This window comes from Symphodus melops, assembly GCF_947650265.1.
Source record: "Symphodus melops genome assembly, chromosome: 10".
Lineage (NCBI taxonomy): Eukaryota > Metazoa > Chordata > Actinopteri > Labriformes > Labridae > Symphodus > Symphodus melops.
Genome location: NC_136700.1, coordinates 18,357,378 through 18,375,911, shown reverse-complemented (window position 1 = coordinate 18,375,911; position 18,534 = coordinate 18,357,378).

The window sequence follows — 18,534 nt, the reverse complement described above, 5'->3', positions numbered from 1 at the left end:
AAAAGGGTCAGGGACTTCTCTTCATAGAACTAAAAGGTTCAGGGACTTCTCTTCAGAGAACTAAAAGGTTCAGGGACTTCTCTTCAGGAACAAAAAGGTTCAGGGACTTCGCTTCATAGAAATAAAAGGTTCAGGGACTTCTCTTCAGGAACTAAAAGGTTAAGGTACTTCGCTTCATAGAAATAAAAGGTTCAGGGATTTCTCTTCAGGAACTAAAAGGTTCAAGGACTGCTCTTCATAGAACTAAAAGGTTCAGGGACGTCTCTTAAGGAACTTAAAGGTTCAGTGACTTCTCTTCATAGAACTAAACGGTTCAGGGACGTCGCTTTAAAGAACTAAAAGGTTCGGGGACTTCTCTTTAAAGATCTAAAAGGTTCATGGACTTCTCTTATGGAACTAAAAGGTTCAGGGACTTTTTTTCAGGAACTAAAAGGGTCCGGGACTTCTCTTCATAGAACTAACAGGTTCAGGGACTTCTCTTCATAGAACTAAAAGGTTCAGCCACTTCTCTTCTGGAACTAAAAGGTTCAGGGACTTCTCTTCATCGAACAAAAAGGTTCAGGGATTTCTCTTCATCGAACTAAAAGGATCAGGGACTTCTCTTCATAGAACTAAAAGGGTCAGGGACTTCTCTTCATAGAACTAAAAGGTTCAGGGACTTCTCTTTAGATATCTAAAAGGTTCAGGGACTTCTCTTCAGGAACTAAAAGGTTCAGGGACTTCTCTTCATAGAACAAAAAGGTTCAGGGACTTCTCTTCAGGAACTAAAAGGTTCAGGGACTTCTCTTGAGGAACTAAAAGGTTCAGGGACATCTCTTCATAGAACTAAAAGGATCAGGGACTTCTCTTTAAAGATCTAAAAAGTTCAGGGACTTCTCTTCATAGAACTAAAAGGTTCAGGGACTTCTCTTCAAAGAACAAAAATGTTCAGGGACTTTTCTTCATAGAACTAAAAGGTTCAGGGACTTCTCTTCTCAGAACAAAAAGGTTCAGGGACTTCTCTTCAGGAACTAAAAGGTTCAAGGACTTCTCTCCATAGAACTAAAAGGTTCAGGGACTTCTCTTTAGAGATCCAAAACGGTCAGGGACTCCTCTTCAGGAACTAAAAGGTTCAGGGATTTCTCTTCATCGAACTAAAAGGTTCAGGGACTTCTCTTCATAGAACTAAAAGGTTCAGGGACTTCTCTTCAGGAACTTAAAGGTCCAGGGACATCTCTTCATAAAACAACAAGGTTCAGGGACTTCTCTTCAGGAACTAAAAAGTTCAAGGACTTCTCTTCATAGAACTAAAAGGTTCAGGGACTTCTCTTCTCAGAACTAAAAGGTTCAGGGACTTCTCTTCAAAGAACTAAAAGGTTCAGGGACTTCTCTTCAAAGAACTAAAAGGTCCAGGGACTTCTCTTCATAGAACAAAAAGGTTCAGGGACTTCTCTTCAGGAACTAAAAGGTTCAAGGACTTCTCTCCATAGAACTAAAAGGTTCAGGGACTTCTCTTTAGAGATCAAAAACGGTCAGGGACTCCTCTTCAGGAACTAAAAGGTTCAGGGATTTCTCTTCATTGAACTAAAAGGTTCAGGGACTTCTCTTCATAGAACTAAAAGGTCCAGGGACATCTCTTCATAAAACAACAAGGTTCAGGGACTTCTCTTCAGGAACTAAAAGGTTCAAGGACTTCTCTTCATAGAACTAAAAGGTTCAGGGACTTCTCTTTAGAGATCCAAAAGGGTCAGAGACTCCTCTTCAGGAACTAAAAGGTTCGGGGACTTCTCTTCAAAGATCTAAAAGGTTCAGGGACTTCTCTTAGGGAACTAAAAGGTTCAGGGACTTCTCTTCAGGAACAAAAAGGTTCAGGGACTTCTCTTGAGGAACAAAAAGGTTAAGGGACATCTCTTCATAGAACTAAAAGGATCAGGGACTTCTCTTTAAAGATCTAAAAAGTTCAGGGACTTCTCTTCATAGAACTAAAAGGTTCAGGGACTTCTCTTCAAAGAACAAAAATGTTCAGGGACTTTTCTTCATAGAACTAAAAGGTTCAGGGACTTCTCTTCTCAGAACTAAAAGGTTCAGGGACTTCTCTTCAAAGAACTAAAAGGTTCAGGGACTTCTCTTCATAGAACTAAAAGGTTCAGGGACTTCTTTTCAGGAACTTAAAGGTCCAGGGACTTCTCTTCATAGAACAAAAAGGTTCAGGGACTTCTCTTCAGGAACTAAAAGGTTCAAGGACTTCTCTCCATAGAACTAAAAGGTTCAGGGACTTCTCTTTAGAGATCCAAAACGGTCAGGGACTCCTCTTCAGGAACTAAAAGGTTCAGGGATTTCTCTTCATCGAACTAAAAGGTTCAGGGACTTCTCTTCATAGAACTAAAAGGTTCAGGGACTTCTCTTCAGGAACTTAAAGGTCCAGGGACATCTCTTCATAAAACAACAAGGTTCAGGGACTTCTCTTCAGGAACTAAAAAGTTCAAGGACTTCTCTTCATAGAACTAAAAGGTTCAGGGACTTCTCTTCTCAGAACTAAAAGGTTCAGGGACTTCTCTTCATAGAACTAAAAGGTTCAGGGACTTCTTTTCAGGAACATAAAGGTCCAGGGACTTCTCTTCATAGAACAAAAAGGTTCAGGGACTTCTCTTCAGGAACTAAAAGGTTCAAGGACTTCTCTCCATAGAACTAAAAGGTCCAGGGACATCTCTTCATAAAACAACAAGGTTCAGGGACTTCTCTTCAGGAACTAAAAGGTTCAAGGACTTCTCTTCAGAGAACTAAAAGGTTCAGGGACTTCTCTTTAAAGATCCAAAAGGGTCAGAGACTCCTCTTCAGGAACTAAAAGGTTCGGGGACTTCTCTTCTCAGAACTAAAAGGTTCAGGGACTTCTCTTCATAGAACTAAAAGGTTCAGGGACTTCTTTTCAGGAACATAAAGGTCCAGGGACTTCTCTTCATAGAACAAAAAGGTTCAGGGACTTCTCTTCAGGAACTAAAAGGTTCAAGGACTTCTCTCCATAGAACTAAAAGGTTCAGGGACTTCTCTTTAGAGATCCAAAACGGTCAGGGACTCCTCTTCAGGAACTAAAAGGTTCAGGGATTTCTCTTCATTGAACTAAAAGGTTCAGGGACTTCTCTTCATAGAACTAAAAGGTCCAGGGACATCTCTTCATAAAACAACAAGGTTCAGGGACTTCTCTTCAGGAACTAAAAGGTTCAAGGACTTCTCTTCAGAGAACTAAAAGGTTCAGGGACTTCTCTTTAAAGATCCAAAAGGGTCAGAGACTCCTCTTCAGGAACTAAAAGGTTCGGGGACTTCTCTTCAAAGATCTAAAAGGTTCAGGGACTTCTCTTAGGGAACTAAAAGGTTCAGGGACTTCTCTTCAGGAACAAAAAGGTTCAGGGACTTCTCTTCATAGAACTAAAAGGTTCAGGGACTTCTCTTCTCAGAACTAAAAGGTTCAGGGACTTCTCTTCATAGAACTAAAAGGTTCAGGGACTTCTCTTCAGGAACTAAAAAGTTCAAGGACTTCTCTTCATAGAACTAAAAGGTTCAGGGACTTCTCTTCTCAGAACTAAAAGGTTCAGGGACTTCTCTTCATAGAACTAAAAGGTTCAGGGACTTCTTTTCAGGAACATAAAGGTCCAGGGACTTCTCTTCATAGAACTAAAAGGTTCAGGGACTTCTCTTCAGGAACTAAAAGGTTCAAGGACTTCTCTTCATAGAAATAAAAAGTTCAGGGACTTCTCTTCAGGAACTAAAAGGTTCAGGGACTTCTCTTGAGGAACTAAAAGCTTCAGGGACATCTCTTCATAGAACTAAAAGGATCAGGGACTTCTCTTTAAAGATCTAAAAGGTTCAGGGACTTCTATTCAGGAACTAAAAGGTTCAGGGACTTCTTTTCAAAGAAATAAAAAGTTCAGGGACTTCTCTTCATAGAACTAAATGGTTCAGGGACTTCTCTTCAAAGAACAAAAATGTTCAGGGACTTTTCTTCATAGAACTAAAAGGTTCAGGGACTTCTCTTCTCAGAACTAAAAGGTTCAAGGACTTCTCTTCATAGAACTAAAAGGTTCAGGGACTTTTCTTCTCAGAACTAAAAGGTTCAGGGACTTCTCTTCAAAGAACTAAAAGGTTCAGGGACTTCTCTTCATAGAACTAAAAGGTTCAGGGACTTCTTTTCAGGAACTTAAAGGTCCAGGGACTTCTCTTTATAGAACAAAAAGGTTCAGGGACTTCTCTTCAGGAACTAAAAGGTTCAAGGACTTCTCTCCATAGAACTAAAAGGTTCAGGGACTTCTCTTTAGAGATCCAAAACGGTCAGGGACTCCTCTTCAGGAACTAAAAGGTTCAGGGATTTCTCTTCATCGAACTAAAAGGTTCAGGGACTTCTCTTCATAAAACAACAAGATTCAGGGACTTCTCTTCAGGAACTAAAAGGTTCAAGGACTTCTCTTCATAGAACTAAAAGGTTCAGGGACTTCTCTTTAAAGATCCAAAAGGGTCAGAGACTCCTCTTCAGGAACTAAAAGGTTCAGGGACTTCTCTTCATAGAAATAAAAGGTTCAGGGACTTCTCTTCATAGAACTAAAAGGTTCAGGGACTTCTCTTCAGAGAACTAAAAGGTTCAGGGACTTCTCTTCAGGAACAAAAAGGTTCAGGGATTTCGCTTCATAGAAATAAAAGGTTCAGGGACTTCTCTTCAGGAACTAAAAGGTTAAGGTACTTCGCTTCATAGAAATAAAAGGTTCAGGGATTTCTCTTCAGGAACTAAAAGGTTCAAGGACTGCTCTTCATAGAACTAAAAGGTTCAGGGACGTCTCTTAAGGAACTTAAAGGTTCAGTGACTTCTCTTCATAGAACTAAACGGTTCAGGGACGTCGCTTTAAAGAACTAAAAGGTTCGGGGACTTCTCTTTAAAGATCTAAAAGGTTCATGGACTTCTCTTATGGAACTAAAAGGTTCAGGGACTTTTTTTCAGGAACTAAAAGGGTCCGGGACTTCTCTTCATAGAACTAACAGGTTCAGGGACTTCTCTTCATAGAACTAAAAGGTTCAGCCACTTCTCTTCTGGAACTAAAAGGTTCAGGGACTTCTCTTCATCGAACAAAAAGGTTCAGGGATTTCTCTTCATCGAACTAAAAGGTTCAGGGACTTCTCTTCATAGAACTAAAAGGTCCAGGGACATCTCTTCATAAAACAACAAGGTTCAGGGACTTCTCTTCAGGAACTAAAAGGTTCAAGGACTTCTCTTCATAGAACTAAAAGGTTCAGGGACTTCTCTTTAGAGATCCAAAAGGGTCAGAGACTCCTCTTCAGGAACTAAAAGGTTCGGGGACTTCTCTTCAAAGATCTAAAAGGTTCAGGGACTTCTCTTAGGGAACTAAAAGGTTCAGGGACTTCTCTTCAGGAACAAAAAGGTTCAGGGACTTCTCTTGAGGAACAAAAAGGTTAAGGGACATCTCTTCATAGAACTAAAAGGATCAGGGACTTCTCTTTAAAGATCTAAAAAGTTCAGGGACTTCTCTTCATAGAACTAAAAGGTTCAGGGACTTCTCTTCAAAGAACAAAAATGTTCAGGGACTTTTCTTCATAGAACTAAAAGGTTCAGGGACTTCTCTTCTCAGAACTAAAAGGTTCAGGGACTTCTCTTCAAAGAACTAAAAGGTTCAGGGACTTCTCTTCATAGAACTAAAAGGTTCAGGGACTTCTTTTCAGGAACTTAAAGGTCCAGGGACTTCTCTTCATAGAACAAAAAGGTTCAGGGACTTCTCTTCAGGAACTAAAAGGTTCAAGGACTTCTCTCCATAGAACTAAAAGGTTCAGGGACTTCTCTTTAGAGATCCAAAACGGTCAGGGACTCCTCTTCAGGAACTAAAAGGTTCAGGGATTTCTCTTCATCGAACTAAAAGGTTCAGGGACTTCTCTTCATAGAACTAAAAGGTTCAGGGACTTCTCTTCAGGAACTTAAAGGTCCAGGGACATCTCTTCATAAAACAACAAGGTTCAGGGACTTCTCTTCAGGAACTAAAAAGTTCAAGGACTTCTCTTCATAGAACTAAAAGGTTCAGGGACTTCTCTTCTCAGAACTAAAAGGTTCAGGGACTTCTCTTCATAGAACTAAAAGGTTCAGGGACTTCTTTTCAGGAACATAAAGGTCCAGGGACTTCTCTTCATAGAACAAAAAGGTTCAGGGACTTCTCTTCAGGAACTAAAAGGTTCAAGGACTTCTCTCCATAGAACTAAAAGGTTCAGGGACTTCTCTTTAGAGATCCAAAACGGTCAGGGACTCCTCTTCAGGAACTAAAAGGTTCAGGGATTTCTCTTCATTGAACTAAAAGGTTCAGGGACTTCTCTTCATAGAACAAAAAGGTTCAGGGACTTCTCTTCAGGAACTAAAAGGTTCAAGGACTTCTCTCCATAGAACTAAAAGGTTCAGGGACTTCTCTTTAGAGATCCAAAACGGTCAGGGACTCCTCTTCAGGAACTAAAAGGTTCAGGGATTTCTCTTCATTGAACTAAAAGGTTCAGGGACTTCTCTTCATAGAACTAAAAGGTCCAGGGACATCTCTTCATAAAACAACAAGGTTCAGGGACTTCTCTTCAGGAACTAAAAGGTTCAAGGACTTCTCTTCAGAGAACTAAAAGGTTCAGGGACTTCTCTTTAAAGATCCAAAAGGGTCAGAGACTCCTCTTCAGGAACTAAAAGGTTCGGGGACTTCTCTTCAAAGATCTAAAAGGTTCAGGGACTTCTCTTAGGGAACTAAAAGGTTCAGGGACTTCTCTTCAGGAACAAAAAGGTTCAGGGACTTCTCTTCATAGAACTAAAAGGTTCAGGGACTTCTCTTCTCAGAACTAAAAGGTTCAGGGACTTCTCTTCATAGAACTAAAAGGTTCAGGGACTTCTCTTCAGGAACTAAAAAGTTCAAGGACTTCTCTTCATAGAACTAAAAGGTTCAGGGACTTCTCTTCTCAGAACTAAAAGGTTCAGGGACTTCTCTTCATAGAACTAAAAGGTTCAGGGACTTCTTTTCAGGAACATAAAGGTCCAGGGACTTCTCTTCATAGAACTAAAAGGTTCAGGGACTTCTCTTCAGGAACTAAAAGGTTCAAGGACTTCTCTTCATAGAAATAAAAAGTTCAGGGACTTCTCTTCAGGAACTAAAAGGTTCAGGGACTTCTCTTGAGGAACTAAAAGCTTCAGGGACATCTCTTCATAGAACTAAAAGGATCAGGGACTTCTCTTTAAAGATCTAAAAGGTTCAGGGACTTCTATTCAGGAACTAAAAGGTTCAGGGACTTCTTTTCAAAGAAATAAAAAGTTCAGGGACTTCTCTTCATAGAACTAAATGGTTCAGGGACTTCTCTTCAAAGAACAAAAATGTTCAGGGACTTTTCTTCATAGAACTAAAAGGTTCAGGGACTTCTCTTCTCAGAACTAAAAGGTTCAAGGACTTCTCTTCATAGAACTAAAAGGTTCAGGGACTTTTCTTCTCAGAACTAAAAGGTTCAGGGACTTCTCTTCAAAGAACTAAAAGGTTCAGGGACTTCTCTTCATAGAACTAAAAGGTTCAGGGACTTCTTTTCAGGAACTTAAAGGTCCAGGGACTTCTCTTCATAGAACAAAAAGGTTCAGGGACTTCTCTTCAGGAACTAAAAGGTTCAAGGACTTCTCTCCATAGAACTAAAAGGTTCAGGGACTTCTCTTTAGAGATCCAAAACGGTCAGGGACTCCTCTTCAGGAACTAAAAGGTTCAGGGATTTCTCTTCATCGAACTAAAAGGTTCAGGGACTTCTCTTCATAAAACAACAAGATTCAGGGACTTCTCTTCAGGAACTAAAAGGTTCAAGGACTTCTCTTCATAGAACTAAAAGGTTCAGGGACTTCTCTTTAAAGATCCAAAAGGGTCAGAGACTCCTCTTCAGGAACTAAAAGGTTCAGGGACTTCTCTTCATAGAAATAAAAAGTTCAGGGACTTCTCTTCATAGAACTAAAAGGTTCAGGGACTTCTCTTCAGGAACTAAAAGGGTCAGGGACTTCTCTTCATAGAACTAAAAGGTTCAGGGACTTCTCTTCAGAGAACTAAAAGGTTCAGGGACTTCTCTTCAGGAACAAAAAGGTTCAGGGACTTCGCTTCATAGAAATAAAAGGTTCAGGGACTTCTCTTCAGGAACTAAAAGGTTAAGGTACTTCGCTTCATAGAAATAAAAGGTTCAGGGATTTCTCTTCAGGAACTAAAAGGTTCAAGGACTGCTCTTCATAGAACTAAAAGGTTCAGGGACGTCTCTTAAGGAACTTAAAGGTTCAGTGACTTCTCTTCATAGAACTAAACGGTTCAGGGACGTCGCTTTAAAGAACTAAAAGGTTCGGGGACTTCTCTTTAAAGATCTAAAAGGTTCATGGACTTCTCTTATGGAACTAAAAGGTTCAGGGACTTTTTTTCAGGAACTAAAAGGGTCCGGGACTTCTCTTCATAGAACTAACAGGTTCAGGGACTTCTCTTCATAGAACTAAAAGGTTCAGCCACTTCTCTTCTGGAACTAAAAGGTTCAGGGACTTCTCTTCATCGAACAAAAAGGTTCAGGGATTTCTCTTCATCGAACTAAAAGGATCAGGGACTTCTCTTCATAGAACTAAAAGGGTCAGGGACTTCTCTTCATAGAACTAAAAGGTTCAGGGACTTCTCTTTAGATATCTAAAAGGTTCAGGGACTTCTCTTCAGGAACTAAAAGGTTCAGGGACTTCTCTTCATAGAACAAAAAGGTTCAGGGACTTCTCTTCAGGAACTAAAAGGTTCAGGGACTTCTCTTGAGGAACTAAAAGGTTCAGGGACATCTCTTCATAGAACTAAAAGGATCAGGGACTTCTCTTTAAAGATCTAAAAAGTTCAGGGACTTCTCTTCATAGAACTAAAAGGTTCAGGGACTTCTCTTCAAAGAACAAAAATGTTCAGGGACTTTTCTTCATAGAACTAAAAGGTTCAGGGACTTCTCTTCTCAGAACAAAAAGGTTCAGGGACTTCTCTTCAGGAACTAAAAGGTTCAAGGACTTCTCTCCATAGAACTAAAAGGTTCAGGGACTTCTCTTTAGAGATCCAAAACGGTCAGGGACTCCTCTTCAGGAACTAAAAGGTTCAGGGATTTCTCTTCATCGAACTAAAAGGTTCAGGGACTTCTCTTCATAGAACTAAAAGGTTCAGGGACTTCTCTTCAGGAACTTAAAGGTCCAGGGACATCTCTTCATAAAACAACAAGGTTCAGGGACTTCTCTTCAGGAACTAAAAAGTTCAAGGACTTCTCTTCATAGAACTAAAAGGTTCAGGGACTTCTCTTCTCAGAACTAAAAGGTTCAGGGACTTCTCTTCAAAGAACTAAAAGGTTCAGGGACTTCTCTTCAAAGAACTAAAAGGTCCAGGGACTTCTCTTCATAGAACAAAAAGGTTCAGGGACTTCTCTTCAGGAACTAAAAGGTTCAAGGACTTCTCTCCATAGAACTAAAAGGTTCAGGGACTTCTCTTTAGAGATCAAAAACGGTCAGGGACTCCTCTTCAGGAACTAAAAGGTTCAGGGATTTCTCTTCATTGAACTAAAAGGTTCAGGGACTTCTCTTCATAGAACTAAAAGGTCCAGGGACATCTCTTCATAAAACAACAAGGTTCAGGGACTTCTCTTCAGGAACTAAAAGGTTCAAGGACTTCTCTTCATAGAACTAAAAGGTTCAGGGACTTCTCTTTAGAGATCCAAAAGGGTCAGAGACTCCTCTTCAGGAACTAAAAGGTTCGGGGACTTCTCTTCAAAGATCTAAAAGGTTCAGGGACTTCTCTTAGGGAACTAAAAGGTTCAGGGACTTCTCTTCAGGAACAAAAAGGTTCAGGGACTTCTCTTGAGGAACAAAAAGGTTAAGGGACATCTCTTCATAGAACTAAAAGGATCAGGGACTTCTCTTTAAAGATCTAAAAAGTTCAGGGACTTCTCTTCATAGAACTAAAAGGTTCAGGGACTTCTCTTCAAAGAACAAAAATGTTCAGGGACTTTTCTTCATAGAACTAAAAGGTTCAGGGACTTCTCTTCTCAGAACTAAAAGGTTCAGGGACTTCTCTTCAAAGAACTAAAAGGTTCAGGGACTTCTCTTCATAGAACTAAAAGGTTCAGGGACTTCTTTTCAGGAACTTAAAGGTCCAGGGACTTCTCTTCATAGAACAAAAAGGTTCAGGGACTTCTCTTCAGGAACTAAAAGGTTCAAGGACTTCTCTCCATAGAACTAAAAGGTTCAGGGACTTCTCTTTAGAGATCCAAAACGGTCAGGGACTCCTCTTCAGGAACTAAAAGGTTCAGGGATTTCTCTTCATCGAACTAAAAGGTTCAGGGACTTCTCTTCATAGAACTAAAAGGTTCAGGGACTTCTCTTCAGGAACTTAAAGGTCCAGGGACATCTCTTCATAAAACAACAAGGTTCAGGGACTTCTCTTCAGGAACTAAAAAGTTCAAGGACTTCTCTTCATAGAACTAAAAGGTTCAGGGACTTCTCTTCTCAGAACTAAAAGGTTCAGGGACTTCTCTTCATAGAACTAAAAGGTTCAGGGACTTCTTTTCAGGAACATAAAGGTCCAGGGACTTCTCTTCATAGAACAAAAAGGTTCAGGGACTTCTCTTCAGGAACTAAAAGGTTCAAGGACTTCTCTCCATAGAACTAAAAGGTTCAGGGACTTCTCTTTAGAGATCCAAAACGGTCAGGGACTCCTCTTCAGGAACTAAAAGGTTCAGGGATTTCTCTTCATTGAACTAAAAGGTTCAGGGTCTTCTCTTCATAGAACTAAAAGGTCCAGGGACATCTCTTCATAAAACAACAAGGTTCAGGGACTTCTCTTCAGGAACTAAAAGGTTCAAGGACTTCTCTTCAGAGAACTAAAAGGTTCAGGGACTTCTCTTTAAAGATCCAAAAGGGTCAGAGACTCCTCTTCAGGAACTAAAAGGTTCGGGGACTTCTCTTCAAAGATCTAAAAGGTTCAGGGACTTCTCTTAGGGAACTAAAAGGTTCAGGGACTTCTCTTCAGGAACAAAAAGGTTCAGGGACTTCTCTTCATAGAACTAAAAGGTTCAGGGACTTCTCTTCTCAGAACTAAAAGGTTCAGGGACTTCTCTTCATAGAACTAAAAGGTTCAGGGACTTCTCTTCAGGAACTAAAAAGTTCAAGGACTTCTCTTCATAGAACTAAAAGGTTCAGGGACTTCTCTTCTCAGAACTAAAAGGTTCAGGGACTTCTCTTCATAGAACTAAAAGGTTCAGGGACTTCTTTTCAGGAACATAAAGGTCCAGGGACTTCTCTTCATAGAACTAAAAGGTTCAGGGACTTCTCTTCAGGAACTAAAAGGTTCAAGGACTTCTCTTCATAGAAATAAAAAGTTCAGGGACTTCTCTTCAGGAACTAAAAGGTTCAGGGACTTCTCTTGAGGAACTAAAAGCTTCAGGGACATCTCTTCATAGAACTAAAAGGATCAGGGACTTCTCTTTAAAGATCTAAAAGGTTCAGGGACTTCTATTCAGGAACTAAAAGGTTCAGGGACTTCTTTTCAAAGAAATAAAAAGTTCAGGGACTTCTCTTCATAGAACTAAATGGTTCAGGGACTTCTCTTCAAAGAACAAAAATGTTCAGGGACTTTTCTTCATAGAACTAAAAGGTTCAGGGACTTCTCTTCTCAGAACTAAAAGGTTCAAGGACTTCTCTTCATAGAACTAAAAGGTTCAGGGACTTTTCTTCTCAGAACTAAAAGGTTCAGGGACTTCTCTTCAAAGAACTAAAAGGTTCAGGGACTTCTCTTCATAGAACTAAAAGGTTCAGGGACTTCTTTTCAGGAACTTAAAGGTCCAGGGACTTCTCTTCATAGAACAAAAAGGTTCAGGGACTTCTCTTCAGGAACTAAAAGGTTCAAGGACTTCTCTCCATAGAACTAAAAGGTTCAGGGACTTCTCTTTAGAGATCCAAAACGGTCAGGGACTCCTCTTCAGGAACTAAAAGGTTCAGGGATTTCTCTTCATCGAACTAAAAGGTTCAGGGACTTCTCTTCATAAAACAACAAGATTCAGGGACTTCTCTTCAGGAACTAAAAGGTTCAAGGACTTCTCTTCATAGAACTAAAAGGTTCAGGGACTTCTCTTTAAAGATCCAAAAGGGTCAGAGACTCCTCTTCAGGAACTAAAAGGTTCAGGGACTTCTCTTCATAGAAATAAAAAGTTCAGGGACTTCTCTTCATAGAACTAAAAGGTTCAGGGACTTCTCTTCAGGAACTAAAAGGGTCAGGGACTTCTCTTCATAGAACTAAAAGGTTCAGGGACTTCTCTTCAGAGAACTAAAAGGTTCAGGGACTTCTCTTCAGGAACAAAAAGGTTCAGGGACTTCGCTTCATAGAAATAAAAGGTTCAGGGACTTCTCTTCAGGAACTAAAAGGTTAAGGTACTTCGCTTCATAGAAATAAAAGGTTCAGGGATTTCTCTTCAGGAACTAAAAGGTTCAAGGACTGCTCTTCATAGAACTAAAAGGTTCAGGGACGTCTCTTAAGGAACTTAAAGGTTCAGTGACTTCTCTTCATAGAACTAAACGGTTCAGGGACGTCGCTTTAAAGAACTAAAAGGTTCGGGGACTTCTCTTTAAAGATCTAAAAGGTTCATGGACTTCTCTTATGGAACTAAAAGGTTCAGGGACTTTTTTTCAGGAACTAAAAGGGTCCGGGACTTCTCTTCATAGAACTAACAGGTTCAGGGACTTCTCTTCATAGAACTAAAAGGTTCAGCCACTTCTCTTCTGGAACTAAAAGGTTCAGGGACTTCTCTTCATCGAACAAAAAGGTTCAGGGATTTCTCTTCATCGAACTAAAAGGATCAGGGACTTCTCTTCATAGAACTAAAAGGGTCAGGGACTTCTCTTCATAGAACTAAAAGGTTCAGGGACTTCTCTTTAGATATCTAAAAGGTTCAGGGACTTCTCTTCAGGAACTAAAAGGTTCAGGGACTTCTCTTCATAGAACAAAAAGGTTCAGGGACTTCTCTTCAGGAACTAAAAGGTTCAGGGACTTCTCTTGAGGAACTAAAAGGTTCAGGGACATCTCTTCATAGAACTAAAAGGATCAGGGACTTCTCTTTAAAGATCTAAAAAGTTCAGGGACTTCTCTTCATAGAACTAAAAGGTTCAGGGACTTCTCTTCAAAGAACAAAAATGTTCAGGGACTTTTCTTCATAGAACTAAAAGGTTCAGGGACTTCTCTTCTCAGAACAAAAAGGTTCAGGGACTTCTCTTCAGGAACTAAAAGGTTCAAGGACTTCTCTCCATAGAACTAAAAGGTTCAGGGACTTCTCTTTAGAGATCCAAAACGGTCAGGGACTCCTCTTCAGGAACTAAAAGGTTCAGGGATTTCTCTTCATCGAACTAAAAGGTTCAGGGACTTCTCTTCATAGAACTAAAAGGTTCAGGGACTTCTCTTCAGGAACTTAAAGGTCCAGGGACATCTCTTCATAAAACAACAAGGTTCAGGGACTTCTCTTCAGGAACTAAAAAGTTCAAGGACTTCTCTTCATAGAACTAAAAGGTTCAGGGACTTCTCTTCTCAGAACTAAAAGGTTCAGGGACTTCTCTTCAAAGAACTAAAAGGTTCAGGGACTTCTCTTCAAAGAACTAAAAGGTCCAGGGACTTCTCTTCATAGAACAAAAAGGTTCAGGGACTTCTCTTCAGGAACTAAAAGGTTCAAGGACTTCTCTCCATAGAACTAAAAGGTTCAGGGACTTCTCTTTAGAGATCAAAAACGGTCAGGGACTCCTCTTCAGGAACTAAAAGGTTCAGGGATTTCTCTTCATTGAACTAAAAGGTTCAGGGACTTCTCTTCATAGAACTAAAAGGTCCAGGGACATCTCTTCATAAAACAACAAGGTTCAGGGACTTCTCTTCAGGAACTAAAAGGTTCAAGGACTTCTCTTCATAGAACTAAAAGGTTCAGGGACTTCTCTTTAGAGATCCAAAAGGGTCAGAGACTCCTCTTCAGGAACTAAAAGGTTCGGGGACTTCTCTTCAAAGATCTAAAAGGTTCAGGGACTTCTCTTAGGGAACTAAAAGGTTCAGGGACTTCTCTTCAGGAACAAAAAGGTTCAGGGACTTCTCTTGAGGAACTAAAAGGTTAAGGGACATCTCTTCATAGAACTAAAAGGATCAGGGACTTCTCTTTAAAGATCTAAAAAGTTCAGGGACTTCTCTTCATAGAACTAAAAGGTTCAGGGACTTCTCTTCAAAGAACAAAAATGTTCAGGGACTTTTCTTCATAGAACTAAAAGGTTCAGGGACTTCTCTTCTCAGAACTAAAAGGTTCAGGGACTTCTCTTCAAAGAACTAAAAGGTTCAGGGACTTCTCTTCATAGAACTAAAAGGTTCAGGGACTTCTTTTCAGGAACTTAAAGGTCCAGGGACTTCTCTTCATAGAACAAAAAGGTTCAGGGACTTCTCTTCAGGAACTAAAAGGTTCAAGGACTTCTCTCCATAGAACTAAAAGGTTCAGGGACTTCTCTTTAGAGATCCAAAACGGTCAGGGACTCCTCTTCAGGAACTAAAAGGTTCAGGGATTTCTCTTCATCGAACTAAAAGGTTCAGGGACTTCTCTTCATAGAACTAAAAGGTTCAGGGACTTCTCTTCAGGAACTTAAAGGTCCAGGGACATCTCTTCATAAAACAACAAGGTTCAGGGACTTCTCTTCAGGAACTAAAAAGTTCAAGGACTTCTCTTCATAGAACTAAAAGGTTCAGGGACTTCTCTTCTCAGAACTAAAAGGTTCAGGGACTTCTCTTCATAGAACTAAAAGGTTCAGGGACTTCTTTTCAGGAACATAAAGGTCCAGGGACTTCTCTTCATAGAACAAAAAGGTTCAGGGACTTCTCTTCAGGAACTAAAAGGTTCAAGGACTTCTCTCCATAGAACTAAAAGGTTCAGGGACTTCTCTTTAGAGATCCAAAACGGTCAGGGACTCCTCTTCAGGAACTAAAAGGTTCAGGGATTTCTCTTCATTGAACTAAAAGGTTCAGGGACTTCTCTTCATAGAACTAAAAGGTCCAGGGACATCTCTTCATAAAACAACAAGGTTCAGGGACTTCTCTTCAGGAACTAAAAGGTTCAAGGACTTCTCTTCAGAGAACTAAAAGGTTCAGGGACTTCTCTTTAAAGATCCAAAAGGGTCAGAGACTCCTCTTCAGGAACTAAAAGGTTCGGGGACTTCTCTTCAAAGATCTAAAAGGTTCAGGGACTTCTCTTAGGGAACTAAAAGGTTCAGGGACTTCTCTTCAGGAACAAAAAGGTTCAGGGACTTCTCTTCATAGAACTAAAAGGTTCAGGGACTTCTCTTCTCAGAACTAAAAGGTTCAGGGACTTCTCTTCATAGAACTAAAAGGTTCAGGGACTTCTCTTCAGGAACTAAAAAGTTCAAGGACTTCTCTTCATAGAACTAAAAGGTTCAGGGACTTCTCTTCTCAGAACTAAAAGGTTCAGGGACTTCTCTTCATAGAACTAAAAGGTTCAGGGACTTCTTTTCAGGAACATAAAGGTCCAGGGACTTCTCTTCATAGAACTAAAAGGTTCAGGGACTTCTCTTCAGGAACTAAAAGGTTCAAGGACTTCTCTTCATAGAAATAAAAAGTTCAGGGACTTCTCTTCAGGAACTAAAAGGTTCAGGGACTTCTCTTGAGGAACTAAAAGCTTCAGGGACATCTCTTCATAGAACTAAAAGGATCAGGGACTTCTCTTTAAAGATCTAAAAGGTTCAGGGACTTCTATTCAGGAACTAAAAGGTTCAGGGACTTCTTTTCAAAGAAATAAAAAGTTCAGGGACTTCTCTTCATAGAACTAAATGGTTCAGGGACTTCTCTTCAAAGAACAAAAATGTTCAGGGACTTTTCTTCATAGAACTAAAAGGTTCAGGGACTTCTCTTCTCAGAACTAAAAGGTTCAAGGACTTCTCTTCATAGAACTAAAAGGTTCAGGGACTTTTCTTCTCAGAACTAAAAGGTTCAGGGACTTCTCTTCAAAGAACTAAAAGGTTCAGGGACTTCTCTTCATAGAACTAAAAGGTTCAGGGACTTCTTTTCAGGAACTTAAAGGTCCAGGGACTTCTCTTCATAGAACAAAAAGGTTCAGGGACTTCTCTTCAGGAACTAAAAGGTTCAAGGACTTCTCTCCATAGAACTAAAAGGTTCAGGGACTTCTCTTTAGAGATCCAAAACGGTCAGGGACTCCTCTTCAGGAACTAAAAGGTTCAGGGATTTCTCTTCATCGAACTAAAAGGTTCAGGGACTTCTCTTCATAGAACTAAAAGGTTCAGGGACTTCTCTTCAGGAACTTAAAGGTCCATGGACATCTCTTCATAAAACAACAAGGTTCAGGGACTTCTCTTCAGGAACTAAAAGGTTCAAGGACTTCTCTTCATAGAACTAAAAGGTTCAGGGACTTCTCTTTAAAGATCCAAAAGGGTCAGAGACTCCTCTTCAGGAACTAAAAGGTTCAGGGACTTCTCTTCATAGAAATAAAAAGTTCAGGGACTTCTCTTCAGGAACTAAAAGGTTCAGGAACTTCTCTTCATAGAACAAAAAGGTTCAGGGACTTCTCTTCAGGAACTAAAAGGTTCAGGGACTTCTCTTGAGGAACTAAAAGGTTCAGGGACATCTCTTCATAGAACTAAAAGGATCAGGGACTTCTCTTTAAAGATCTAAAAGGTTCAGGGACTTCTATTCAGGAACTAACAGGTTCAGGGACTTCTTTTCAAAGAAATAAAAAGTTCAGGGACTTCTCTTCATAGAACTAAAAGGTTCAGGGACTTCTCTTCAAAGAACAAAAATGTTCAGGGACTTTTCTTCATAGAACTAAAAGGTTCAGGGACTTCTCTTCTCAGAACTAAAAGGTTCAGGGACTTCTCTTCAAAGAACTAAAAGGTTCAGGGACTTCTCTTCATAGAACTAAAAGGTTCAGGGACTTCTTTTCAGGAACTTAAAGGTCCAGGGACTTCTCTTCATAGAACAAAAAGGTTCAGGGACTTCTCTTCAGGAACTAAAAGGTTCAAGGACTTCTCTCCATAGAACTAAAAGGTTCAGGGACTTCTCTTTAGAGATCCAAAACGGTCAGGGACTCCTCTTCAGGAACTAAAAGGTTCACGGATTTCTCTTCATCGAACTAAAAGGTTCAGGGACTTCTCTTCTCAGAACTAAAAGGTTCAGGGACTTCTCTTCAAAGAACTAAAAGGTTCAGGGACTTCTCTTCATAGAACTAAAAGGTTCAGTGACTTCTTTTCAGGAACTTAAAGGTCCAGGGACTTCTCTTCATAGAACAAAAAGGTTCAGGGACTTCTCTTCAGGAACTAAAAGGTTCAAGGACTTCTCTCCATAGAACTAAAAGGTTCAGGGACTTCTCTTTAGAGATCCAAAACGGTCAGGGACTCCTCTTCAGGAACTAAAAGGTTCAGGGATTTCTCTTCATCGAACTAAAAGGTTCAGGGACTTCTCTTCATAAAACAACAAGATTCAGGGACTTCTCTTCAGGAACTAAAAGGTTCAAGGACTTCTCTTCATAGAACTAAAAGGTTCAGGGACTTCTCTTTAAAGATCCAAAAGGGTCAGAGACTCCTCTTCAGGAACTAAAAGGTTCAGGGACTTCTCTTCATAGAAATAAAAAGTTCAGGGACTTCTCTTCATAGAACTAAAAGGTTCAGGGACTTCTCTTCAGGAACTAAAAGGGTCAGGGACTTCTCTTCATAGAACTAAAAGGTTCAGGGACTTCTCTTCAGAGAACTAAAAGGTTCAGGGACTTCTCTTCAGGAACAAAAAGGTTCAGGGACTTCGCTTCATAGAAATAAAAGGTTCAGGGACTTCTCTTCAGGAACTAAAAGGTTAAGGTACTTCGCTTCATAGAAATAAAAGGTTCAGGGATTTCTCTTCAGGAACTAAAAGGTTCAAGGACTGCTCTTCATAGAACTAAAAGGTTCAGGGACGTCTCTTAAGGAACTTAAAGGTTCAGTGACTTCTCTTCATAGAACTAAACGGTTCAGGGACGTCGCTTTAAAGAACTGAAAGGTTCGGGGACTTCTCTTTAAAGATCTAAAAGGTTCAGGGACTTCTCTTAGGGAACTAAAAGGTTCAGGGACTTCTCTTCAGGAACAAAAAGGTTCAGGGACTTCTCTTCATAGAACTAAAAGGTTCAGGGACTTCTCTTCTCAGAACTAAAAGGTTCAGGGACTTCTCTTCATAGAACTAAAAGGTTCAGGGACTTCTCTTCAGGAACTAAAAAGTTCAAGGACTTCTCTTCATAGAACTAAAAGGTTCAGGGACTTCTCTTCTCAGAACTAAAAGGTTCAGGGACTTCTCTTCATAGAACTAAAAGGTTCAGGGACTTCTTTTCAGGAACATAAAGGTCCAGGGACTTCTCTTCATAGAACTAAAAGGTTCAGGGACTTCTCTTCAGGAACTAAAAGGTTCAAGGACTTCTCTTCATAGAAATAAAAAGTTCAGGGACTTCTCTTCAGGAACTAAAAGGTTC